Here is a 27,608-nt window from a genome sequence, read left to right as displayed (position 1 = left end):
GATACAAGACAGCAATTGCGTTCCTAGACATTTATCCCTAGAGATAAGAAAACTTATATTTGCACAAAAACCTGAACACAAAGGAGCGAATGGTTGAACTGTGGTACATCCATACAAGAATAGTATTCCACAATTTAAAAACAAAAAAAAAAGGACAAATGATATATCCAACAACCTAGATTAATCCTCAGAGAATTGTGCTAAAGGAAAAAAAAACTTAATCCCAGGAGGTTACATGTCATATGATTCCATTTGCAGGACAGTTTTAAAATGCAGCATATTAGAGACAGAAAACAGATTCCTTGTATTTGGGGGTTAAAGATGGAGCAAAGGAAGAAAATTGGTAGATGTGTCTATTAAAAGGCAACACGACAATATCTCTGTGCTGATGAAATGTGTCTTGATATATCAATGTCAATATCCTGGTTGTCACATTGTATTACAGTTTTACAAAATGTTCCTACTGGGAGGAAAAATAGCTGGGAAGCTCTCTGTTATTTCTTTTACCTGCATGTGAATCTTTAAGTATCTCAAAAGGGCTATTTTTTTTTTAATGTATGTATGTGTGCAGGTTTTTTTTTTTTTTTGATGGGAAAAAAGAAAATCATCCCAACAGGTTAAATTGTAGTCCTCTAGAAGCCTGGGCAGACAGCTTCTTACGAATCACGTCATCCTGGTATAGGCTGTCCAGATATACAACATATTCCATCTGTTCATTGCCACTTCATCAGGAAGTCACAGCTCCAAAGAAGTTAATTTTTAAGTCTCTATCTAGAAATCCCATCTTTAAGCTAAACTGCATTCCTAGCAAAAGTACTATTTTAGTTATAATAGTTCAGGATTATACACTATGAAAACAATAAACTAAACAAGAACTCAAAACAAGCAATCACAGTAATTAGCACAAAAGAATTTCTAAGTCGATTATTGAGCAACTTTCTGAGAGAACTATTTTAAACTAAAAGAATGCATATCCAAGACATGTTTATTGCAGAGTGATTTGTAATACTGAAAAATTGGGAACAACCTAAATGCCTAATTTGGAGTGATTAAAGAAATTGTATCCATCATTCTAGCATTTCACAATGGTTAAAAATAACAACATAAACTGGGTGCCAGAAGCTAATAACTGTAATCCTAACTACTTGGGAGGCTGAGATTGGGAGGATGGTGGTTCAAGGCCAGACAGGCAAACAGTTCCATGAGACCCCATATCCAAAATAACCAGAGCAAAACAAAATAGAGGTGTGGCTTAAGCAGCAGAATGCCTGCTTTGCAAGTAGAAAGCTCTGAGTTCAAACCCCAGTCCCACAGAAAAAGACAACAAAAAAAGAAAACAAGGTAGATCTACATGCACTAACAGTGAATGATAATCAAGGTAAATTAATAAGCTAAAAAAAAAAAGGCACAGAACATAAAGGTATCCTGTGTTAGTCTTTAAAGCTACATACAAAATGTGCATATATGATATAAATAAATCAGATGGAATATTTTCAAAATTATGTGTAATGGAGACTTCAAAGGGAGGAGGGTAGTGACATTAAAAATGTATTCTCATTATTAAAAATATCAGAACACACAGATTTATATTTCTGTCAATCACTTGTGATGATAATTTGTTTTCCAACTGGGTGCCAGTGGCTCATATCAATAATCCTTTCCACTTGGGAGGCTGATATCAGGAGGACAGCGATTTGAGGCCAGCCCAGGCAAAAAGTGCAAGAGACTCCACTTCAATCAATAGCTGGACATGGTAGCAAGCATCTATCTTCCTGGCAATGGTGGTAAGCATAAAATAAGAGAACTGAGGTCCAGGCCAACCTGAGCAAAAAGTGAGACTCTACCTCTGAAGTAATCAGAGCAAGAAAGGGCTGGTGACATGACTCAAACAGTAGAGTGTCTGGCTTAAAAGCTTTGGGAAAGCTGTAAGTTTAAGCCCAAGTACTGTCCAAAACAAAATGTGTTTTCTACCTAATTCAACTGGGTGGGGGGGAGTTACTTCCTTTCATCTCCAAATGCATGTATTAAGGTTTTTACACAACTCTGTCACCAAGTTTTGTTCCTTCTTACAAAGTATCTAGACTGGTGACTCACAAACTCAAATCTTTCAAAGAACCCTGCTTATTAACAAGAAAGTTACCTGCTCAAATAGGTTTGAGAAATGCTGTTTAAAACACAAATGGAAGAGGAGTAAGATAGTCAGCCTTTTACTTGGCTATGAAAACTTTGGGACCAAAACATGAAAAAAACGCTCAGTGATTTCAGGTTCTGAGAAATATTGAACCTGATTCTCTTGAACTTGCAATGTCCCAATGTTGTCCAAATTATCCACTGAGTCCACAAAGAAAAGCAATCAACCCAATAAAGCCTCACTGCCTGGCAAAGTAACAGCACAAGACTTTATTCCACCTCTGAGCATGTGACAGCATGTGCACATAGTTACAAATCCTGCAAGGTATAGGAAGTTCTAAGTAGCTTACATATTTGCCCTACAATCTTGTTGACACTATTAATTTAGCAAAAAGATTTTCTATCATTGACTCATTATTTCTATTCAAAAAAAGCATCTGGTAATAGAATCCAGTACAACTTTATGAAAAGTTCAGTTACGTGAATCTAACTTAAGACCGAAAAATTGGGTTTCATACATTACAAGCATAGTCTTCATTAATCATCTAGACGATCTCCATTAAAAGTAAAATCTCCTAATTGATCTGAGCATGATGTGATGTTCAGCAGTAGTGACTGGGGAAAGGCACATTTATTTCTAGCAAAAGTGATCAAGCAAGTCCTTTCCATACCATAACCCCAGTTTACAAAAAAAAAAGAATTTAAAATCTGTCTCATCATTGTCACTTTAAGACAAACTTTAGAATCATTTTATCAAGCTCCAAGTAAAATGCAGAAATGCTAAAATTGTTTTGAAATTATAAATTAATTTGGGAAGTGACATGGGTATTATTCCAGCCTCTCACAGAAGTGAGCCTCTCAGTAGAAGTGTTTTCTACTTCACTTAAAATCTTCTTTTCTTTGTTGCTCAGTAACACTGTAGATTTTCTAGAAATATACCCTGTACCTTTTCTATTAGAGTTACTCCTTGTTATCTGGATTATATAATTAAAAAGAAATGCAGTTTTGTCACTTCCAAATACATTAAGCAATTCAATTAAGTTATCCATCTAACACTTAAGGAGAACCTTAAGGAGCCAATCTTCTCTGAATAGTGGGGAATAATTTGTAATTAGTGTTAATTTCATCTGTAAATAGGAAATTATAAAACTCTTCAAGATGTTTAAAAGAGTTCTGTCAAGCAAGTTACACAGTCACCTTAGTAACTACTACACAGTTACCTTCTTGACTATTAATGTATACTGCTGAGATGTATTAAATGAGATAATACATTGCAAAGCACTTAGAAAAGTGCTTGGCACATTAACATTCAAGAAATATGAATATATGTTGTTATTATACAGATTTAAAACAAAACAAAAAACAGCTGCCTCCATTCTTGGTCATTAACTCTGAAGAGGTAGAGTTATTGGGAACCAGGGATGCCTGCACCTCCCACACAGATCACAAACAGCAAGAAAGCCCACATCAGAGAACTCTGTGAGTGCCTTCAATGAACAGGAACTCCAGATTCCCAGGCAGACTTATCCATGAACCCTGGCAAGAAAGGTGCTATAATCAGCTCATTTCCCACCTTTCTCTGCCTGGGTTCCCTCTGCCCATTCCACTGGGACAACCTGAGAGTTCCCTGCTCTCGTGTCCCCTCTACTGGACGGTTATGGTCACAGAGTTGCTCTAGCCTCTGCCTCAGCTCCCGCAAACAGGACATCCTCTTCCAGGGACAAGCTTGAGTCAAGAGCAGATGTGTTACCAAATCCTGACTGGAGAGAAAGGGATTGCAGATCAGCATTAGAAAAGATTTTGAAATCCACAACTCAAGATAGTAGAGTTTCACAGTGGTTATCTTAAAACTTATAAAATAGTCAAAACTGCTACCTAGGAGTGTAACTTGTGCAACTTACTTGAATCTCTCTGTGTCTCAGTTTCCTCCTCTGTACAATGTGAAAACAGTACCCATCCATCCAGGTTGAGGACTAAATGGATTAATATATGCAAAGCCCTTACAATGGTACCCAGCACAGAGCAGTACTTATAAGTAGTTCTTGAATAAATTAAAGAAAAAAGCATGCCTACAACCTTAAGAGGAATTTTTTCAGTCACACTTTTTAAAAGCAAAATTTTATAATCAATTGCATTTTTAAAAAAGTCATTACTAAACATGAGGTTGCTGCTACACAGTCACTTGTGCTAGATTATATAACCAGTGAAAAACTTATTCTCTTGGGAATTTCCAGAACTCTGTAGCAGAGCCAAAATACACTGACCTTGAATACATTGTTCTTGAACAAAGTGGATGTACTGCACACTGAATAGATGTTACTACTTCGTACTGAGCACACAGCACTGAATGCTCTCATGTTCAATTACCTGACAGTGATGCTAGTGAGAATAATACATAATTTTTAATCTTATTTAAAATGTATTATGCACTCCCAGAGTACTTACACAAGAAACTACTCTTCTGCTCTTCAGGGTTTGTTGTCTATTTATCAGAAGAAAGACAGCTGGTTTTGGGGCTGGTGATGGGTTTTTCCATTGTTTGTAAAAGACAGAGAGCTATACATATACTAACTTCCAGAGAAGCTACTAAGATCAGTCACAGAAAAGGTCACCACCAGAGATTTTGCATGTGACCCACCAGCTCTCACTTTAAGATCACTATAGGCTATAGCTGGCCCCTAGAAAGATGGCCCAGTGCTTGGCAGGCATGACAGGGACAGATGGAACAGTGCAGGCTTACCTCCTCACTTCAGCAAAGGTAACTGACTTAGGACAAGGGAGGAGACATGCTCAGAACCAATAAAGCCAGTCAGAGAGAAGCATTTGGCTCCTCAACCCAGGCCACCCCTTCTCTGCTCCTCTGTAAAGGCCCACTTTTTTTTTTTTTTTTTTTTTTTTTGCAGTAGTGGAGCGTGAACTCAGGATCTTGAGCTGCCAGCCCTGTAAAGGCCACCTTACTACACCTTGTCAAGTAAGCCCATAGACAACAGAGAATCAGACAGCACTGTGCTGTGCTGGGTTTCTACACCATTTGGTCAACACAAACATAAGACAAACCACAGTCCCTCTTTTGGGTCTCAGTTTTCTCACCTGTGAAGTGGAGGGTAGGACCAGGTGAGTTCCAGTAGAAACAGAAGAACGAACAAGAAATAGCAAAATGAGTAACCATAAACCAAGTCCACAACTTAGTGTCAAGGATTATGAGAAAAAAGCAAAAGGTGTCTAGGCACTTTGAATTTCTCAAATGAAAAGAAAGTCAACAAAAAAAAGATGGGACATGCCTAACAGCTTCTGCATTTTCTTAGCTGACCTGGTGTACAGCTGGTCATGCTGTTCACTAGCCCCCTCTCAGGACTATGGTAAAAATCACTCATTTCTGCTCTGGTTTCCTCCCACCAGTTCAGTTCAGAACCTGCTTTCATTAAGCTCTCCACCGTTGTTGCAGAATAAATACTCTACTTGTCATAAAGCAGTCACTCCATTAATGACAGTATCCTCTTCCCCATCATGCACACAGAACAACATCTGATAGCACTGATACTGTAAGGCTCTCCTTTCTTCCTGCCTCTTTCCCTACTATTACTTCTTTCATCTCCATCTTATCAAAATGGTCACATTTAAGACCCTCACAGAGAACAGCATCTTTTACTTCTCAGAAAACACATGCAGCTGCTCCAAGCTACTTCTCTCCATGTCTAGGGTAGGCGTCTTGCATCTCTGCTCTTTTCTTTTCCTTGGGCTAAAATGCTGCTCTCTCCACCCAATGTCAAGATGAACTGGGCCTACACTCCTGCCCACCATGGTACCAGGCCTGTGTAGCTATAGTCATGTCCACCACGACTTTGAACAGGCCAACACAATGGGCACCGTTCCTTAGCTGCTCTCTCCATCACTGAGATTCCCAGAGCCAAGAGACCCTGAGATTCCACTTTGGTCACCATTCCTTCCTTGAGAAGAACACTGAGAAATCCAGAGCAGGCCCTAAGGTTGTGTCCTTAACCAGCACTTTCATTACTTAGGAGCACACCCTGAGCCCCTCGCCATCTCCCTGACTCCTTGAAACATAATTCAAAGCAAGTGTCTTCCCTTTTTGAAAGGGAAGAGCTAACACAGCTCCTCAGCTCTAACCTTGGAAAGATCACCTACCTAGTTTCCCAAGCTCCAGAGTCACATGGATTAAGGGATGGCCCATTTAAAACAAACCACACGGAGCAGCTCTAAGGAACGTCTCCCTTCCTGTGCATGTACAAAATTCAAATGAAGGCCCTTGATCCGCAATCTCGTGTGCTTCAAAACACAGTCCCCTCTCTTGCCCCCTTCCCCAGCCCCCTGCTGCTGTGGTGACACACGTGGGCTGACACGGTATCTGAGCATATCCTGGGAAACAGACCACAACCCTCCCTGGCGCCCAGTGATTACAGGGCAAGGCTGAATGCAGCAACAAAACTGAGAAACAAAGCCTTCTGTGAAACCAGAAACCACACAAGGTCACAAAAACAGCTAGAACTTATAAATCCCAAAAGCCCTTCAGTGAGGAATTTTTCCTAAGCACCTGTGCCCAGCATTGAAACAGACAGGCTTGACACATACCTGAGATGACAAGAGTACAAATCAGCCACCCCTTCAGAAAGGCCATTCAAGGTCATCGGTGTTTTAAGATGTGGGTGTCTTTTAGGGTTGTCTATGGAATAACATCCAAGGCACAGACTAAACAAGTTTCGAAAACATACTAAAGACAGAGAGACCATGTCCTTGCACGCTGATGTGACCTTAGGCAAAAGGAGATGAGGACAGGACAGCACCAACAGCTAGGTGAGTGTGGATTAGGTATATGTCTCTGTCTGTCTGTCTCTCTCTCTCTCTCTCAAGAAATAAAATTTTGCCATGTGCCAGTGGCTCACACCTATAATCCTAGCTATTTGGGAGGCAAAGATCAGGAGGAACAGGGTTTGAAGCCAGCCCAGGCAAAGAGTTAGCAACACCCTATCTCAAAAATACCCAACACAAAACAGGGTTGGTATGGAGTGGTTTGAGGGTAGAGCTCCTGCCTAGCAAGCATGAGGCCCTGAGTTCAAACTCTATACTGCCAGAAAGAAGAAAAAGAAATAAAACTTCTCTTGTCCCATTAGCCCTCCCCATTCAGGAGTTTAGGGGAAATCACTATAACAAAAAGCCAAAGTCAGTCGAAAGCTGCCTAACGGATGTGCAATTACATGATTTAGTCTTTGTATGATTAAAGCCAAAAAGAAGGCAGCATATTTCGCAAATACTTGGAATGTATTTAAGCAAATACTCCTTCAACTACCAGTCTTCTCCCTCCCATCACACACCTCGCTAATTTGCAGAGATTTGTTCAACAGGCCAGAGGATCTCAAAGGGCATTTCCAGACCAGCAACAGCCTCACCTGTGAACTTACTAGAAATGCAACTCTCTGCACCCACCTGCCTGCCTGCCTAACCAAGACCTACTGAATCAGAAACCCACAGAAGCTAAGACCCAGCCTTGTGTGACTGAGCAAGGCCCCAGGGGGTTCAGACTTGAGAACCACTGCACTAGCAGTCACCAGGAGGGCTGTCTGGCTTCCCTCCTGCTCTCTCCCTTGTAGCTGCAGAGACAAAGACCCCTCCCCAAATGCTTCCTCCATACGTGGGGCTGAGGACACTCCACAAGTGGCATAACTGTGGTAGTAGCCGGTAGGAGGCCAACACTGAGACAAGAGGGGAAGAGCAAGGTCTATGGTCTTGGTCCCTTGAGCTTGTTGGCACAGGGTCCTCACTGGGAGCATTAAAAATTTCATGCCCTGCCCCACCCCCCGAAAGGGTTATTCAGTGTGTCTGAGGGTGAGGGAGGCAACCTGGCTTTGGCATTGCACAGGCTCCCCAGTTGATTATAATGTGCAAACAAGCTTAGATCTGCTTACTGTTCTGCCACTGTTGGAACTGTTAAAACACAGATGGAGCAGGATATGCAAATCGCTCACATGTGGACACAGAGGGAAGTGAGGAGATGGCTGACACACAGCTCAAGGGAGGACTTCCCTGATGAAGTCTGGCCTATGACAGCCCAGAGGCCATCCAGCTCTGAGGGTTTTCAAGGACCTGACACCAGGGAGGGCTTGACACAAATCATCAGACATTATCAATCTGTATTCCTCACACAGATACTGGGGTTAGAGCAGGTGAGTATTATACTCAGTCCTACAAGTCCTGCTGGAGCGAGGACTCAAACCCAGGATTGCTCAGCTAGTCTGTGAGCTACAAAATGGGCAAGTAAGACCCCCACCTCCAGGTCCCTGATTGAATAGCCAACAGCCAGCTGAATACTATACTCTGCTTCTTCTTTGTAAGTTTATTTAATTGTGGTAAAATGCAGCATAACAAAATTTACCATTTTAGCATTTTTAAGCACATGGTGCAGTAGCATAAGTACATTCATGGTGCTGTGAAATATACCACCATCCATCTCCAGAACTTAGCTTTCAAAATAAAAAGCCCCAATTCCTGCCTCCCCCTCCCAGTCTTTGTCAAACCCCATTCTTCTTTCTGTCTCTGTAATGTGACTATTCCAAGTATCTCATTTAAGTGGAATCAAACAGTATGTCATTTCTAATTGACTTATTTCACTCAGCGTTATGTCTTCAAGGTTCATCCACACTGCTGGAATTTGCTTCCTTTTTAAGGCTAATATCTATATTTCATCTTCAATAAACAATTCTCAGCTGGGTACAGCAGCACAAGCCTGTAATCCTAGCTATGAGGGAGGTGCAGATCAATTTAAGGCCAAGCCCATGTAGTCAGCAGAAACCCATCTCAGCCAGTAAAAATCTGGGCGTGATGGCATACACCTGTCACTCCAGCAACACAGGGAGAATAAATAGGAGTTATCATGGTCCAGACTGGCCTGGGTATAAAGGTAAGACCCTATCTGAAAAATAATGAAAGCAAAAAAAGGGCTGGAGGCATTTGCTCAGGTGGTAGAGCATCTGCCTAGCAAGTGCAAGGCATGGGAGTTCAAACCCTAGTATCCCCCCCCCCGCCCCCACACCAGGAAAGGAAAGAAAAGGAGACAAAAAGGAAAGGGAGGGGAGGGGAGAAGAGGGACAAGAAGGGGAGGAGAAGAAAATGGAAAGGAAGGAAGGGAGGAAGGAAAAAGGAAAAGGAAAGGAAAAAACAATTCTCAATCTTAAAATCCAAACTCCAAGTCAAGCTCTGCATTTCCCACAACTGAATTTCGCACAACAGTAAACACAGATACTGCAGTTCTGCGATGGATGGTAAATGCATCCTTCAATCTTCTGCAGGGACATTTGCAAAATGTTCCCAATTTTCAATCTCTGCCTGGTATTTTGGCCCCGACATCTGACCAGAGTAATCAATGTTTACAACCTCAATCATCATGGAACTTAACAGGCACCATTCTAATCATAGAAGTCTCTGCAGAAAAGAACTTAATCTGATCTGATAGAACTAAGGAATAGCTCACAAAACTCAAACTCGAGGGGATGCCCCCCTCCTTTAAGACCCTATCCCATTTTTGTCATGATGTCTAGCCCATAGCCAAGTTCTTCAGCTATTTCTCAACCACTGAAATTGACCAAAAATTAACCCCAAAGCAATGAAAATAATGTACTAAAGCTACCTATATAATAAAGGAAACCTACTTGCTCAAAACTGAAAAAAATATGTAGTAAAATAGGGAGGATTTCCAGTGCTCTGTCAGTGACTCTCCCAGTCTTGCCCACCTTCCTGCACTGGCTCTGTCCTCAGGCTGCTTCTCTCCTGATGGCTACAGGCACCAACTGGAGCTATGTGTCTTTTTATTCACATTCTGGAAGAGCACAGTTTCCCAGAACCTCCACACCAAAGTTCTGGACAGTGTTCTAATCATTCGACTTGAACTGGACTGTTAACTGTGGTCAGAAAATGCCTCTCACTGATTACAGTACAGGATATATCCTATCCTTTGAGGAAAGGAAGAGGCTCTGACTGACTGGCTTATGCCAAGTTTGGGTTAATGTTACCTACAGGATGTGACTACTATACAGTACAGGTGCACAGAGGAAAATCTGTGTGCTGTGAGCAAAAGAAAATGTCATTTGTTTCTATCTGCCAAGACACCTCACATCTTAAGTGATACTCCAAGTTAACTGTCGTGCCCAAATTGTACATGTTTCTTGAGAAATCCTTTTCCCTTGTCTTGAGGAATTGGGTTGTCTCTTATGATCAAGTTAGCATTCACAGTTGTTCTGGTCTTCCTTTTTTGTTTTGTGGTGCTGGGGATTGAACCCAGAGTCTTGAGCACACTAAGCACACCTTCTACTGCTGAGCTATAGTCCTAGCTCTTGATCCTCCTTAATGAGCCTATGCTCATAAAGTAGAACTTCCTAGCCAACAGCAGCCACAGTTGTCTTTTAGGAAGATGACAGGCACTGAGCCTCAAGGTTAGCACAGCCCCCAACATTCTTTGGATGGGAATGTACATGGATGATCCTGGAGTACTTGAAACATAAGCTACTTATCCAGTATGGTAGCAAAACACCAAGCAAGTACTGAATAGGGTAGCCAGGGAAGAAATTGACAAAAGTTTCCACACTGGAAACCATTTTCAAATTCTTTCATCTGTTCTTTTCCACAGATGACCTGAAGTAAGAATCATATTCAATATTTAAGTCTAGAAAAGCTATATATAAATATGAGGCAAGATTGTATAATTCTAAAGACAGAACATAAATCCACGTATTTACAAGTTAATGATGAACCGTGATCTGAATCAAGGAGTATTGATGACTCTAGCCAGAGGGGAAGGAGAATAATTCTAACCACTTATCCGTCAGCAGCGCTCCCATCAAAGGCAAACATTCTGTGATCAACATCCATCATAATATTATCTTTATTTGTCCAGCATGGGAAAATTGTCTCTTCTGTTCTCCATCCCTTCTCCCCACCACAAAAAGTGACCTTTTGAAGTCTTCCTTCATTCTATTTTTTTTTTACAAGCCTTGTTTTGGTTGAGAACAGTCTGTTCAATATTAACTCCATAGAACAGAGCCTACCACTCTATGAAGACTCAATTAAAAAAAAAAGCATAGCAAAAAATATTAAAAAGTTCCTGTTTTCCTGGAAGAGAATAGAAATGATTAACAAAAACTGAAAAAAAATTTACAAATCTGAATTAGTAGTTCTTAAGAGAGTTGGCATAAGATTTATTTCACAAATTTCTTAAGTCAGGAAAGTCCTTTATAAACAATCACCTGTTTCATGTTTTCAGAAACTTTCAAAATCTAAATGCCACGAAGCCGAATTTTAAAAGAAACATTCCTGTATTTAGTTTCAAATAAAATTCTGTTTGTTCAGACTAGGGTCTCACTGGAGATGACGTCAATGTATGTCTGAGAATAGAAGTTAGGTATTTATTGTCTTTTGAGCTCAACTGTGCAAGCTGGTCTTTCCTCACCTAAACTGCTATAAACACACCACTAGAGGGGGGATATTTAAGCTATTCTCATGCTATTAAAAAAATTAAATGCTTTCCAACTTATTTTTTAAAAAATTATCAGTGGAGCATGAGAAGGAAGGGGGGAGGAAAGGAAGAAGAGTGGGAGGGTAGGGAAGTCAGCTTGAACATCAGTAACTTGATAAGCATGTGGCTGGTAAAGAAAGAACACCCTGGGCTCTATAACAATTGCCAATAATGAAACAAATAAACCAACAACCCAAGCTTGACCATGACCTGAATTTTTTTCCTCTCTTTTATCACTGAAAATGTTCAAATCTCTTGCATAAGTTGTTGCTTATACATAGATGAACTGCAGTGCATCTACTCTTTCCAAGGTACTGACACTGCCCATCGGTGATCTCCCTGGAACTCTATGCTGGCTCAGACCAACTGACTACTTCAACATCAGTATTCTGAGCTTCAATGCATAAAAGATTTTGGCCTTCTCCAGCATCTTGCTCTTGTCCCTCTTTCCTTGACAGCCCATGTCACCTACATAAGAGTTTGCTCTATTCAGACAAACCCAGGAACCCCTATAAAAAAAAAGGTGACATGGGAGAGAGGACAAGATGGACACACACACATGGGAGGGGACTAGGAGGATGGCATACAGAAAAAAATCCCATAAATCCTAATAAGCACCTTTCTCCAGAGAACTAAATATAAACAATTCTACCATGCACCAGGACAGCAGGAGCGGTGGAGTATTGGATGTCAGTCATCTTTTTGATCTCCATATTCGGCACACGGATGGAAGGATAACAGATGGATGGAGTAAAGATACGCAACAGTACCACAACCGCCTCTCCCAGCTCTGAGGACCCCATTAGACTGCACTCAATCATACAACAGTGATCCAGTGCTCATCAGCAATGCCCACTCAGACTTACATACATAGAATTAAGTCACAAGTAGCCATTCTCCAACTCTAAATTCAAATATACTTGGAGAGACATAGAATAACACAACTGGGACTTACTGATAAATGTCTCGGGGCCAGAAATCTCTTTGAGACCCTGATAACTATTGATAACCCTCTTGCCCCACACAAATACATATAGACAAATTTGACATAATATTGAAGGATTCATAGACTTTGCATATCCTGAAACTAACCCTGAGCTCCTCCCCCAACCCCCTCCCTCCATTCAAAGTCCTCTGGTAAAAATCTATGCCCAAATCTATCTCTTCCTTTTAATCCCAGCAGAGATATCTGGTCAGCCCATGGTCTTACTCAGCATCACCTCCAAAGTGGGATGATGTCATATGGATATGATGGAGATCCAGGATTCCACATCAGAAAGGAATTCTAAGTTAGATGTCTACCAATGTGGAGAAGCTGGGCGGAGCTGGGAGGGAAGGGATGTGAGAGAGAGCGATTGCCAACTGTGGACCGCTAATGGCTGATTTACACACAGAGATCTACTGAGAACAGGGACTGCAGAGAGGCCAAGAGAAAGACAGGAGATTAACACTCACAGGAATAATCTACCAGCTAGAAGGGGAAGAAACATCTCAAACAGCACTTTAAGGAGATTTTGCATGGAAAAACCTTTAAGCATGTGCCATGTACAAGTTCAAAAAGATTAAAAAAAAAAAAAAAGACAAAACAGCTAAGGCCAAATAATATAACACTGTTTCCTACTGGCATTTTTGCAAGAAGGTAGAAGAGAATTGTAAATTCTCAGACAAAATGAGACACAGAAAATAACCATGTCAGCAATGTCCAAATGAAAGTGCCAATAAGTTTCCTTTGTATCCTGGTCTAATTAAACCTTTTTCACAAATGCCAGCAATCAATAAAAATTATTTCTTATTCAACTCTGACTTCAGTTTTAATTACTAGGAGTACAACATGCTGTGATTCGGATAGCATCTGATCTATCTGAATCTATTTGCTCTCAAGTCTAAAAGAAAGAAATGATATAACACGACCTGTTCTTATTTGCCCTGCTATTATAAAGCATTGTTGCCAGACCGAGCACTTAAAGACCCTGGTAGCATGCAGGCCGTACATGCAGCACTACAAGTTTTTACAGACACAGAATCAAAGAAAGCCAGTAGACAAGGTGAGAATATAAGTTAACTTCCATTCATTTTTTTTTAACTCTTATACTCATTAGAACAAAAATAGGTGAGTTTGCAATGCTTCAAAATGCCTTAAGCAATTTAAGCAACAACAGACAAAATATCTTCATGGGTAAGTCAGTCACAAGATGCATGAGACAAAGGCAGAGAAATGCAATTCTTTGATGTTATTTGCTTACAAAGAAAATGTGAAGAATCTTCCCCTGGAATAATTCTCACAAAGCTGAGAGAAAATGTATTTATGCACTTAAAATTGTCCTTGTTTCTTCTGATACAGACTCACAGCAAAGGATAACCACAAAATAGTTAAAATAATAGGAGAGATCAGATAAACTTTTTTTTTTGCAGCAAGCACCAAATGGGTTCACATCTCACACTGTCTAAATGTATTAAAATGTGATCGCTGAGGTGCTGGGATTATGCACTTTTACTTTAAAATTTGATCCCTCTGGCACAATGCCACAGTGCAGAAAGGGCATCAATGACTATTTTCCTACAAGGGAGTCCTTATCAATGGAAATCAAGGTTATGTAAGAAACAATCTCAAAGTTGGGTATGGCGATACATGTCTGCAGTCACAGCTACTCGGGAAGCTAAGGTGAGAAGATCACTGGAGCCCAGCCTGAGCAACACAGAAAGATTCCATCTCAAAAAGAAGAAGAAAAAAACAATTCAGTGCAGCAGAAAGTATCAGGAGAAATTTCAGGACACATAAGTTCATTCACAGTACTGAAGGATAGTGTGTACAAGGGCAGAACCTGAGGTATTTCATTCAACAACTGGCATAGAAGAAATCCACTCTTCACTCCAGCAATTCACTTTTCTAACTTGCATAGTCTGTTCTCCTATCAAGCCTGAATCTTCCCTCATTGCTAGAAAGCACATAGCACCACACCACGCAGCTGCAGTGTGCAGATCGAAGCACTCTGGGAATTCTTATTTAGCAACATTCTCAATATACATCGGCTCCCACAAAAACACACAAATATTCCAATAATGCTAAAGATCTGACTGGGAAGATAAGACACGGTGTGCACCACCCTATCTTAACAGCACCAGCAGGAGGTGGACACCCAGACCTGCCAGGACACTGTGCCCACTGCCATAGGAAACAAAGTGGGCTCAAGTGGAAAGTTTTGTTCATGCTCTCCATCCCTGCAACACCCTACTTTAACTAAGAACCATACAGTTTAGTAATAAATACTATTTCTTAATGACTCAAAGTAGATATTTACCCATAAGATCACTGAATTTCAATAATTAAAAAAAGTCTCTGGGTTCTTCAAAACCAACAAAAGTTTACTTATCTTTTAAAAAGCCTTTAAAGGGGAAAATGAACTTCATTTTTTGTTTCAATTTCTAAAAATCTTATGAAAAGATAGGCAACAATAAAAACAAAGCCCAGCCCCCAGCACACCCTTCCAAAAGCACCACCCCCAAGCAGAACCACAGCAATGGATTAGAGCCAGCCTGGCCTAGGATGGAACAGAAAACCCATGCTAAAAAAAAAAAATATTCCCTTGAACCCATGAGAAATAAGTGTTGAGGTCATCTATCCCAGAGTGCTCTTATTAAGAAATTACTCAAAGTCCTCAACAAATGCATGCAAAAAGTATTTATAAGTAATGATCGAGAGAAAACAAATACTGATGGGGAACTAAATGAATTCCAATGAACCATGTGAAAATCCTATCTAGTTTTCTAATAGCTCAAGAGGCATCACTGGGAGGGTGGATAACTCAGCTAGGAGGATGGAGGGCAGGCCCAGAGGCATCACTCTCACACCATGCAGCCCTGCCACAGTGGGGCTGGTTGTATCTGCTGGAGTTTTTCTATAACTAGAATTATAAATTTGACGCTTGGGTAAGTAATCCCCTGTTGAGATTTTTCACAGTAACGTGAATTAACAAAGTAAATGACTTAGTACAGAATTATAGGCACAAGATAATCCTGACAAAACAGTTTAAGATGATACTGTTTTTGATGCCTTCAAGAATAAGTCAAAATGTTTGCTTCCTACCACCCACAAAAGCTGCATCAACTTTGGCAGAGGTGAACTAAAATTATCAAGATGGGTCCTTATAGACCCCATAGTGTTAAATAATCAAGAAATGCATCATTCAGTTCCCAACTCAAATATACTATCAATGGCATGTCCCCTGCTGGTTCTGCAAGTTCTGAATCACTACATCATTTAATGTAATCCTTAGAACAAACTGAAACAGTGAGTACTGTTTTCCTTGTTGCAACAAGAAAGCTGAATCTCAGATATGTTAAGCAACTTGCTCAACGTATCACAACTTGGAACTATTTGCCATGGAAACCAAAGCTCCTTCTGCACTGCTGTAAGGATGGAAGTATCTGGCAAGCTCACACATGGAGTTGTAAGTACTAATGGCCCCTCATTGGATGTGCTAATAGACAATAAATTCTCCTTTAATTTTAGGAAAGGCTTTATTTTTAGGAGGTTCCTGAATGATGTAAGAGATAACTGTCCATTGTCAAAGATAAGATTTTCTATGGTCATCAAACTTGTTGTGCACATAAACAACTACAAGCCACCATGCTTTTTTGTGTAATACAATGATGTCTAGATATATTAACTGTTCACATATTAAATATATGATTAAATGCCAAAAAAAGAATGGCCTTTGAAGTATCAAACAGAATGACTGCTTTTCACCTTCCAATAAAAGTTCTCATTGTTAAACCATTCATAAAACTGGAATTTTCAAAAAACATACTTCATCCTTATTTTGTTAAAAGTATAAATCCAATAAGCAGAAAATTGAGGAAAAGTGGGAGGTGGAAATCTGAACAAATAGAAATGGAAATGGAGACTTTTGCTCAGCAAAACCTGGTGGGAGAGGAAAGGGATTTCCAGGGATTTGGAAGGCCTGCTGGGATCAAATTCATCACTTGGATGATGGGCAGTTTATTATTATTGAATTTTATTTAAGCCTTAGAATTAATGAATTAGGGGAAATCTGGTGTGGAGAAATTCCTCAGGGGTCTCTCTAATGACTGAAGAATGAAGAATACTTTCATGGCCCTGAAAGTGCTCTCTCGCCTCTGTGGGTCCAGCCTTACTTTCCATCCTCATTCCATCCTTTCCCTGGCATGCTGCCCCAAGCCTGAATCTACACAGGGCACCTTCTTCTTCTTGCCCCAGCACTGGTTCCCAGCATCACCTCATGGAGGCTCCACCCATGGCACTGCACAGAACTGGAAGCCCTCACTCTCCCATGTGGCATCCGCATGTCCATCAGTCACTCAACACCAGCACTCACTTGTCTTCTCCCACTGACTCCCAAAAGTCTTAAGAAAGGTCCTGGAGTATGGTACATGGCATGCAGCTGAGTCCCACGGCATGCTGGCTGGGGAGGGAGCTGTTCAAGTTTGGGGGAAATTTTCCTCTAATGCTAGATAAAGTAGCATTATCTAACATGATCTAGCCATTCTAAATTGAATGAAAGATGAGCCTGCACTGAAAAAATATAAGTCATATAATAACTTTAGAATATTTTTCTTTTTAAAGTGCTTTCAATTCTACCAACCACATGCCTTCTCCCCATATCTCTTTTAAGTGTTGGCATGATAGCTGAGTCTCAGAGAGAAGAGGAGAGAGAGGCCAATACATACTAAGTTTGCATCTATCCCAGAACAAAGATCAACCTGTCCAAAATCCTGTATTTATGCAATAAAAAGCATATCTTAATAAACAAAATGTGGTATCATCCATGAAATGGAAAATCATTCAGTCATGAAAGAGAACTCATGCTATAATATAAAGAACTGTGAAAACGTTGCACTAAGTGAAAAAAGCTAGCTACAAAAGGCCACATAGATTAATTTACATAAAATGTAAATCCAAAATAGGTGAATCTATAGACAAAAGGCAAATTGGTTGACTGAGAAGAAAGGAGAGGTGAGGACTGCTTAGTGGGAAAAGGGTTTCCTTTCCAAGTGATGAAAACATTTTGGAAGTGGATACTGATGGTGGCTTCACAACAGTATGAATGTTCTAAATATCACTGAATTGTTCACTTTTAAATGGCTAATTTAGGTTATCATAATTTTGTGGGGGGGGTGCTGGGATTTGAACTCAGGGCCTGTACCTTGAGCCACTCCATTACCTGTTTTTTTGTGATTTTTTTTTTTTCAAGATAGGGTCTTGTGAACTATTTGCCCAGGCTGGCTTCAAACCACAATCCTCCTGATCTCTGCCTCCCAGGTAGCTAGGATTACAGGCGTGAGTTACCAGCACCTGGCTTGTTATTCTAATTTTTAAAAGGTTTTAAAGCAAATCGTCTACCTCACATATCTGTTTACAACAGAATCACAATGGTCTGGAACTCAGGCACCCAGTGTAAGGAATTATCAACCAAACACTTCTTGTCTTAGAAAGAAATACACTAGAAATTGTTTGAATTAGCTTAGTAATTCCTATTAGTCTATTATCCCTGAAATGGTTTCACAATATTTCTAAAGCATCCTCATTCCCTGTGCCAAAGGACTTCTTATAATGAGATCTTGTCTTTTTATTTGGTAAAAGTCTCCAGCGTTCTTGAGCATTCATAGGTAATTTCTCTGCTGAAAACACTACTCCAACACTGAATGTGTGTTATGGTGAGAGGTTTTCAGTACGTGAATAATTTATCTTAAAGTTCCACTTTTTCTTGTCTAGCAATAAAGGCAGAATAGCAAAAAAGCAAACAAGGAATATGACCACACACACCCCCAAAAAATCTTCTCAGGCTCATTTGTGAATATTCTCCAATTTCAGTACAAATTACAACATTTTAGATGATTTTTTGCTTGTTAAAAAGAAGGAAAGTTATATCCCAGTAAAGACACAAAAGCCTTAAGTAGTTAAAAGCTCTCCTAAATAATGAAAAAGCTAATCCTGTGGTGAAGAGGTGTGGGCTGAAGAAGAAGGGGTGTGAAATATGCAAGCAGAGTGTCTAGTTATTGCTAATACAGCCGCCAGGAGAACAAATCAGATGCACTGCATCAAGTGTTCTCATCAATAGCATTTGCTTTCTCCAGAAGCATCAAGAAACTAAACCATACACCCCTACCTGGCGCACACACAAAGGCACAGGTCTAGTTCCAGGCACCCAGGATGTGAAAGAAACACACTGCCACCGAAAGTCAAACGTGCTCATGGGGTAAGAGGTGCAAGTCTCTGTTAGATGTGGAGGGCACTTGCAGTGACCTCTGGACAGTCTGCCACCCTGGAAATATGGCAGAAAGAAGCAAGCCTTATTTAATGAGGAGTCTCCCATCTGTAAGGGATTTTCCAGCCCAATCATTCAAAAAGAAGGCACAAAATGTGTTAAAGCCACTTAACCTAGCTATAACATGTAAATATGTACCAGAGTTTAGGATTACAGTTTGGATGAGATAGATTGAGATTCAGAAGTTTCTCAAGGGCCTCAAAACCCTGGGGTCCCGAGGATGCAGGCCTCACAAAGAAGGACAGATGCCAGGGGAGGTGGGAAAGGGTATCAGCAGTTCAGTGCCAGGATGACAGACACAATTCTTTGTTCTAAAAAATAAAAAAGGGGGTAGAGGGGGTGGGTAAGAGTCCCAGCCATGTTGATTGTAACAATTTCTACTGTTGCTAAAATTAAACAAACAAAGGATCTCAGATTACCTGTGACCCCCTTCTTATCCTGAAGAACACCAAAAATTAATTAAAGAGAAAGTGAAAGGGCCTAAACAGAGAGAAACAAAGTTGGGCTGGAAAATTTTTTTTACTGCAGCTAGACTATGTCAGATGAACTCTACAGTCAATGTCAATACTAAATAGGAAAAGCTTATCATGGCTGCATTTATACACAATGCACTGATTTTCATTTTCTCTCACAGTTTTGTTTTTAAAATTTGGTTAACAAATTTGATTGCATGTGATTTCCATACAGAAAAACTAACCTTTGGAATGCACACATTTTTGAGTTGTATTTTTTTTTCACCATTTAAAAATTATTTTGAAATAAACAATGGACTCTCAAGGCTCAAAAGTCAAGATGATATCAAAAAAGACTATGTGTAAAAGACAACAACTTTTATTAGTTTCTTATATATTCTTCCACTGTTTTTTTTTTTTATGTAAATACAATGGCCACTGTCTTAGTCTGTTTTCTGCTGCTGTAACTGAGTATCACAGACCGGATAATTTACAAAGAATAAAAGTTTATTTGACTCACAGTTCTGGAGGCTGGGAAATCCAAGAACATATCACCAGCTCTGATAAGAGCTTTCTTGCTGTATCTCAGCATAGTAGAAGGAATCACATGGTGAAACAGAGAAAGCATCCTAGCTGGGGATTCTCTCCCTGCTCTGAAAAAGCCACTAATGCCATCATAGGACCCCACTCTCATGACCTTATCTAATCTTGATTACCTCACAAAAGTCCCATCTCCAAGTACCACCAAAATTTAAGTGTGGGAATTAAGTTTCCAACACATTTGCACTTTTGGTGACACAGTCAAGCTATCACACTCACTCTGCACATCAGGAATTACTGATTGACCAAGTAAATTGCACCATCCTAAGAGACAGAGAAGTGCACACTGCAATCTCTACACATAGAGTATATATTAATAGATATACATACATGCCTCCCAACAGGACATAAATGCTAGGAGGGCGAGACTGGTGGGAAAAACAGGTAAAGAGCAATAGAAGGCAGGTGTGTAATTAAGACATAAGTTCTGCCTGTATCTCTCACTAGGCTGTGAACTTCATAAGCCAAATACAATACAAGCACAGTGATTGGCACCTGACAAGTAGCCGATAAATATCTGCTGAGTGAGTGTATCAACCGATACTAGTGTATCATGGGAGAGTTAGAGACTGAATGCAACCTGAGAAGGAAAGAAAGGCTTTACTGGCAGGGACAGAGGCTCAAGCATAGGTGTAAGGCCACTGGGCTACTCGGTGGAAATGTGACTGGAGGGTCTGCCTCGACCTCAGCAGGTTCCCACGGCAGAACACGTTCTCACATGACCTTTCCTATCCTGGAGCAGCATGGAAGCAGTCCTTATTGTCTCTGTGGCTTTGGCAGGCTCCACCAATAGCCAGTTTTAGACAAACTATGAGGACAAATCATAAGGGTTTGACCCTTGGTTCTGTTCTCTGTGAACTGACACATAAGTTATTTCTCAACCTCTCTGAATGCTATGCCCTCCACATCTATCCTCCCTCCCTCCCTACTATTTTCTAGTGCTTTGTTTTCAGTGTGATTCTGCATATCCCTGCCTCCCTCCCTTTCTCCTCTCCTCCCTTTCTCTCTCTCCATCAATCCCTGAAACTCATGTAAAATCCGGCAAAACCTCAAGAGTTAAGCAGTGATGGTCAGCAATTACCACTGTCAGCTTGTTTCATGTCTTCATGAAACAAGTCATCAAGACAAGAAGCAAGCTATCAAAGCCAACACCAGCCAATAATCAATGTGCACACACCCAAGTGCTCTACTATGCCCTTGCAGACTCCTCACAGAACATTCTGGAGCTGAGAGCCAGGCTTGCCTGAGACACAGTGCTGCAGAGTTTCCACCACAGGACTCCTCACCAGACCCCTGGCACAGAGGCCAGACATGTCGAAGCCCAGACTCCACCAAGAGGGTAAGGATCCACACAAATCTGTGCTACACTCATCTCTGGTTAATTAACATTTGGCAAGAAGAGGTTGTTCAGAATATATGTCATTTTAAAATGCACTAATGAATTAGACAACAGCAAATGGCACTGCCCAAGAAGAGCTGAGTGACATTTCCCTTCCCCTTTTTATCACTGTAGTGTTCTCTATTTGTTCTGTTTCAAAGAATGGATAATCAGAAAACACAAGAAATATGCCTCTTTTCATAATGCCCACAAACTGGGCAGTGACTTGGAAATTCCCAAAATGGAATCTCCATTTTTGCCAAGAAGGAAGATTTTCTAAAACATTCTATGTGGAAACCAAGAGCTGGACCAGACACAATCTGATCATTACAAGTGGGCCTCCCTCTCCTTCCTGAGGTCACCCCTAGCAGGCACTCTGCTGCAGAAGCCAGCGTGCACACACGTCCGTGATACACATAGCAGTGTGCGCTCAGCTCAGCTGGAGATGCACGAGTACCGTGTAAATGGTCAAAATGTTCAAGTCTCACAATAAATAATGGCACTTGTATTACAGCTATCGTTATAAAAATCTGTAACACTTCAAGAGACCATTATGGGGCTATTAAAAAGATTTTGCATTCAGTTTTCAAGATGGCTTAGGCAGAATGCCACCACTACAGTAATTACTTTATTTATTACTATGTAAACGGACCTTAATGCTTCATTAAAAAAAGAGAAAGATGATGGCGCACCTGTGCAATAACCAAGCAAAATGTGGCGGCAAAGGCAGTGGTCTTGCAACTTGTTGCCTGCAAACAAATACTGATCATCCTGGATAAAAAGTAAGTCTCAGAGTGGCCTGGGACAGGCAGCTGGGCTGTCAGAGGAATTCAAAACCTAGCAAGGTTAAGAAACAGCAAGACAAATTGTGGTTGAACCTCAGGCAACCAGTGCAGACAACTTTCAATAGCAGATTGCAGGCACTTGTAACTTTTAGACTTGAACAAAATATGTACTCAGTGAATGAAGAATGTCTTAAAATATTCAACTGTATCTAACATATTGCCCCAGATTCCTACAAAACGAAAAACAAAAGTCTTCTTTTATTTAGCACAGAAATGGTTAATAAATCTTCTGACATATATGCATAGCAACAATTTCCAGGTCCCTACTTGTGTTGGCAATTTTGCAAGGACATGAAGCTATTTCTACAGTACCTTGCTGCAATAATACACATGTTCATCAAACAGACATGGTGGGGGTGTTCTCCTGTGATGCAGGGAAAGGGACTTAACTCAACAGACAAAGTCAGAGGTCTTTGGCATTTATATCCCGAGATACTGAAAAGTGGGAAAATACACAAATAATTCCAAAGATATAAGCATACATGGGCTTCACCTAATGCTGCAGCCCTTTCTAGGGCATCCCAGCACCACTTTATATAAATAGACCATGAAACTAAGGCACAAGCACCTGCACTGCTGTGCCGATGATAACACCCTTCAATTTGGGCCAAGCTGGTTAGCATTCTGCCCCACGTTTTCCAGCTGTGAAGTGAGGAAATACCACCTTTCCCGTGTGTGTACACACCTACAAGCATATAATGGATGCTATTAACAAAGATTATTCCACTGATACAATGTATTATTCTCTATACTGAGTGATGAGGGGCAGTGCTGAAAATAAGGGTAAAAATAGAGTTCTTTCTGTAAGAGAAACAGGCTGTATAATGCTGCCTTTATACTCAATTGTCCTACGCTTCAATTAAGGGCAATTCTACCCCATGGATGGCACATCACTTTCAGCGCTGCTTCCAAAGGCAGGTGTAGGTATGTATACCTTTTTTCTGTCTCCATTCCAACAGGGAAGATGATGGTCTGAGGAAGGACTTGATCCTGTTGCCTCCTTCCAAGTTCTCTCTCTGGAGTAACAAGGACCACAATCTAAAGAGCCCTCAGGGGGCCTTCTGAGCCCAAGTGTCACCAATATCTCCAAAAAGAGGGCAGCCATAGTTCTTCAGGGTCAGTGAAGTGGAGTTATGTGAAGGGAAAGTGGCTTTGGACCCTGGTCATGAATCCAAAGAGAGTGTCTTCAGTGAAAGGTAAAACTGTTCAAGTCTCATGGTCAACAACACTGGGAACAAAGCAATCGAGCAGCAGGTACCTGTTTCCGGACTTGTCATCTACCACCTGCTAGAGCCCATGACTTCCACAATTTGATGAGGGCCGTAGACAGGACCCACTGAGGACAAGCAAGAGCCTAGAGGGAAGGTAACCAAGCTGAACTGCCACAGGCTCCACCAACTGAGCAAGAATTAATCTAACAGAGAGAACTTGAAAGGAAAAGTAGTGAGAACATATGTGGAGGCACAAATGAAGAAGCACAAACACTTTCTGAAACTAAAAAAGTCATTGTAAAAATTTAGAATTGCTCTAGATCTAATGGCCCGGAGGATTAAGGACAGGAAACGTGAGCATCAAAGATACCTACTGGGAACCTGGAATTCGTAAGTGAAAAGGTTGCTTGGAAGAATTGTAGGAACGGCAAAAACCAGAAGAGATTGGGTAGATGACTGTGCATCTTTTTTTTTCTTTTTGGTGGTATTGGGGTTTGAACTCAGGGACTCCTGCTTTCTAAGCAGGTACTCTACTGCTTGATCCACTCCACCAGCTCCAACAACTAACTGCACATCCTGGTGGGAGAAACAATGAGTTGATGTTAGTATCAATTTTAGGAGAAAAGTATAGATCTACTTTGACTGTTAGGTTGGGAAAGCACACACCTTTCAAATTAGCAAAGGCATTTTCTAGTCAACATGGGAATTGAGGAAAACAAAATATGTGGTGACCAAGGAGTAAACTGAAAACAATAAAGCAAAATTTATTCATTATCAGTCAACATGGACAAGTAGAATTTCCCAACTGAAGGACAAAACTGTCACACTGAGTTTACAAAAGAAAGAAAAAAGGCCCAACTCCATTTAAAATAAACATGAGACCTCTCCAAAAGGAAGTGACAAAAAAAAAAAAAGGTTTAAAAATGACACACCAAGGAAAGGCAAACAAAAAGAAAATAAAGGTGGCTATTTTAAAATCAAACAAAGAAGAACTCAAGGCCACGTGTATTAAACTGGACCAAGACGGATGCTACACGTGGTACGTGATCAGAGGCACATCTTCACGCATCAAGCAAAACACCAGGTGAATCCATCTAGACAAAGCTTAGAAACATGAAAGTGAAATTATTATAAAAGATATTTTAACATACCTCTCAATGTGACAGCTAAAAACAAACACAGATTTGGAAGATCTTAGTATAAATACAATAGTAAGTCTGATTTCCTAAATACAAAAAGAGAAACCTCTATATGTTACAAAAGATTTTACAAAAGGCGTAATTTAAAAATTAACCATGTACTTGAATTCAAGGAAACCTTATCTCCCCTCAGAGAGAGATTTCAGAGCTATATTTATAGATCATAACAAAACATAGAAAAATAAGCTAAAGAAAAAACTGAGGGACAGATTTTAAATAACCTCTGAATCACCATGTATGCCAAAGACTTTATAATAATACTATACATAACTCTGTGGAGTAATCTTAAATTTTAGATAAATGATTTCCCCATAAGTAGAAAATACTCAAATTCAGGGAAGAAACATGCAAGAGCAAAACAGAACAACACTAAAATATTCTGAAGCATCTTTTTCTTGAAGTGATTTTGGGGTAAGGGTAGAAGGATATGAAGTTCAGGGGTTTTTTTTTTTCCCCTAATTTATTTCACTTTAGTATTTAAAAACTAGATATTTCCTACATTATGTAAGTTCGTCTGAGTGTAGAAAAAGGTAAAATGCTTAAGTTACTTAAAAAGTATAACCCTAACATCAATACCTGATAGAGTGCAAGAGGAAAACTATAGACTCATCTCAAGGCTGCAGTTTGAAAAAATTAAATATCAGTAAATCAAATTTAGCAACATATCCTAATACTGCACCATAACAAATTAGAGTTTATTCGAGGAATGCAAAGATGATTCACTATGGGAAATCTAATAAATATAACTTATTCCACCACAAAATGAAGGCAAAAACACTCACAATTACATCATGCCAAAAAGACATTTAAGAATGAGCCAGGCATGGTGGTACATACCTGTAATCCCAGCACTTGGGAGGCTTAGGCAGGAGTATCACGAGTTTGAGACTAGCTTGGGCTACAGAGTAAGATCCTGTCTCAAAAAAAGAAAACATCAGCCTCTTCCAGTAAAAATTAAAATATGAATGCACATACATATATTAAATGTGATAAAAATTATACTTACCAAAACTTAACAAGAATATTCATTGCTCAAACATAAACATTGATATTTAAACCAGAAATAACACAGTAGTACCCTTTTCTACAAAAAACAAAAGTACCAGTAAATGAACAAGGATGCATAGGTGCATATATATCAGTGAGTTTACTGTAATCTTGTTTTAGCAGCAAAGGAGAAAAGATAAGGGAAAAGGGGGGAAAATAATATAACTGTCCATCAATACAAGACAGCTGACTGAATTATGAATCCTGCACACTGTGAATTACTATAATTTTCACTTGCACTTCAATATCTGCAATGGACCTAAAGTGATATGCATACACTAAGAAAAATAAAAATGCTGTAAAACACTATATATAATCAGTTTTTAAATTAATGGCATGATCTCATTTAAAAAAAAAACAAAACGTAAAACTACATATGTGTATATTTTTATTTTCCCAGAGAAATAGAAACTAAAGAGGAGATTAAGTTATCCACTTGTATTTCTTTTTCTTTTTCAAGTGCTGGAGATCAAACCCAGAATCTCATGTATGCCAGGCAAGCACCCTACCACTGAACCACATATACCCTGCTCACTTGAATCACTTTTTTATTGATTTTATTTTGTTTGTTAAAAAAATTTTTAAAGAGACCTCATGTGTGTATATGCATATATGCATATGCTCTGATAATAAAAAGTATCTTCCAGGCATACAAAATGTAGAGAAATCCTGTCTATTATTATTTTGGGGGGAAGGAAGGTGGAGAATACATCACAACCTCCAGCCTCACATCAACTTAGGTTTGAATCCTGACTCCTGGTAGCAGGTCCTTTAGCCTCCAGAAGCCTCTGTACCCTCATCTGTGAAATAGGGTTAAATGCTTACTTCTTACCCTCAAGCCCAGTCATTACCAGTGTCTATTTATTATTAGCTCATTCCTCTCAAAAAGGAAGACAGAAAGAAGGAATTAAACCTTCCTCCCTGTGGGTTGCCAAGAGCTGCCGGTGGGTACCTAAATCCTCAATTTGTGCTACTTCCAAATATGGCAGGAGTTTTGTGGGGATTCCTTTCCAATGTTACATATAGCTGCTGCCAGCCTCAGCCAGTCAAAGGTAAGCTGAACACACTGGTGGTCCTCAGATGTCTCCCAGGAGCTTGTCATGACCACACCACCAACCTTCAACTTCTCAACTGGTATTTAAGAAGCAGCAACTTTTCTCAAATACTCAGTGGCAGACTGCTGGCAGGGACCAAGGATTTCCCAGAGATTACTTAAGACTCTTTTGGAGAATGAGAAACGGACAAAGGAGCACTAATAGAGCTCTCTACTTCCAAATCTTCAGCTTTCCTCAGGACAGGAATGTAGTACAAAAACATCAGGGGGACCCATAGCCACCGCCCAAGCTATTTGAATTATTTAAGGGTCATTAATTAAAAGTAGAAAGGAAAAAGAAAAAAAAAGGCAATGTGGAAACCTGGTCACCTCCTAGTCCTGACACTGATCCAATCCCACTAAAGATATTATTAGTTAAAAACAAAATATAAAGAAGAGAAAGTACCGAGAGAAATTTATTTATAAATATATTTAAGTTTTCTGAAAAAAATAAAGCTAGGCTCCCCTGAGAAATGAGGGGCTTAGGAGGATGACAGGAGCAAACACTGTGCCCAAGGAGGAAGGGCACAGAAATGTCTTGCAACTAACATCCTTGTAACAGGTCAACAGCAAAAAAGACAAATATCTTGGCTTATTATAGAAAGAACTCACAAGAAAGACAACTCAACTCACATTTGTTTTTTCCGGTACTGGAAATGGAACTCAGGACCTCAGTCTTGCTAGATAGGCACTGTACTTCTTGAGGTACACCCCAGTTGTTCTGTGTATGTATGTGTGCATGGTTTTTTGCTTTTAGTTATTTTTTAGGTAGGGTTTTCAGTTTTTGCCAGGCCAATCCTCCTACCTACACCTCTTGCAGAGTTAGGTC

The 27,608-nt window shown here is 40.0% G+C and overlaps 1 protein-coding gene across 3 annotated transcripts in view; it reads right to left on the bottom strand.

Moving 5' to 3' along the window:
* Nucleotides 1–27,608, bottom strand: part of Igf1r (insulin like growth factor 1 receptor) — a 290,438-nt gene that overhangs the window by 171,081 nt on the left and 91,749 nt on the right. For 2 of the 3 annotated variants that reach the window (XM_074062056.1, XM_074062057.1), the window contains exon 1: nucleotides 1–27,608. This exon is cut by the window's left edge. The exons of the other annotated variant lie outside the window; for it this stretch is intronic. The gene's annotated coding sequence lies outside the window, so the exon portion shown is untranslated. 3 annotated transcript variants of the gene reach the window in all.

Source organism: Castor canadensis, chromosome 19, assembly GCF_047511655.1.
Source record: "Castor canadensis chromosome 19, mCasCan1.hap1v2, whole genome shotgun sequence".
Lineage (NCBI taxonomy): Eukaryota > Metazoa > Chordata > Mammalia > Rodentia > Castoridae > Castor > Castor canadensis.
Note: the sequence above shows the minus strand (reverse complement) of the source record. Positions and strands in the feature narration are given on the sequence as shown.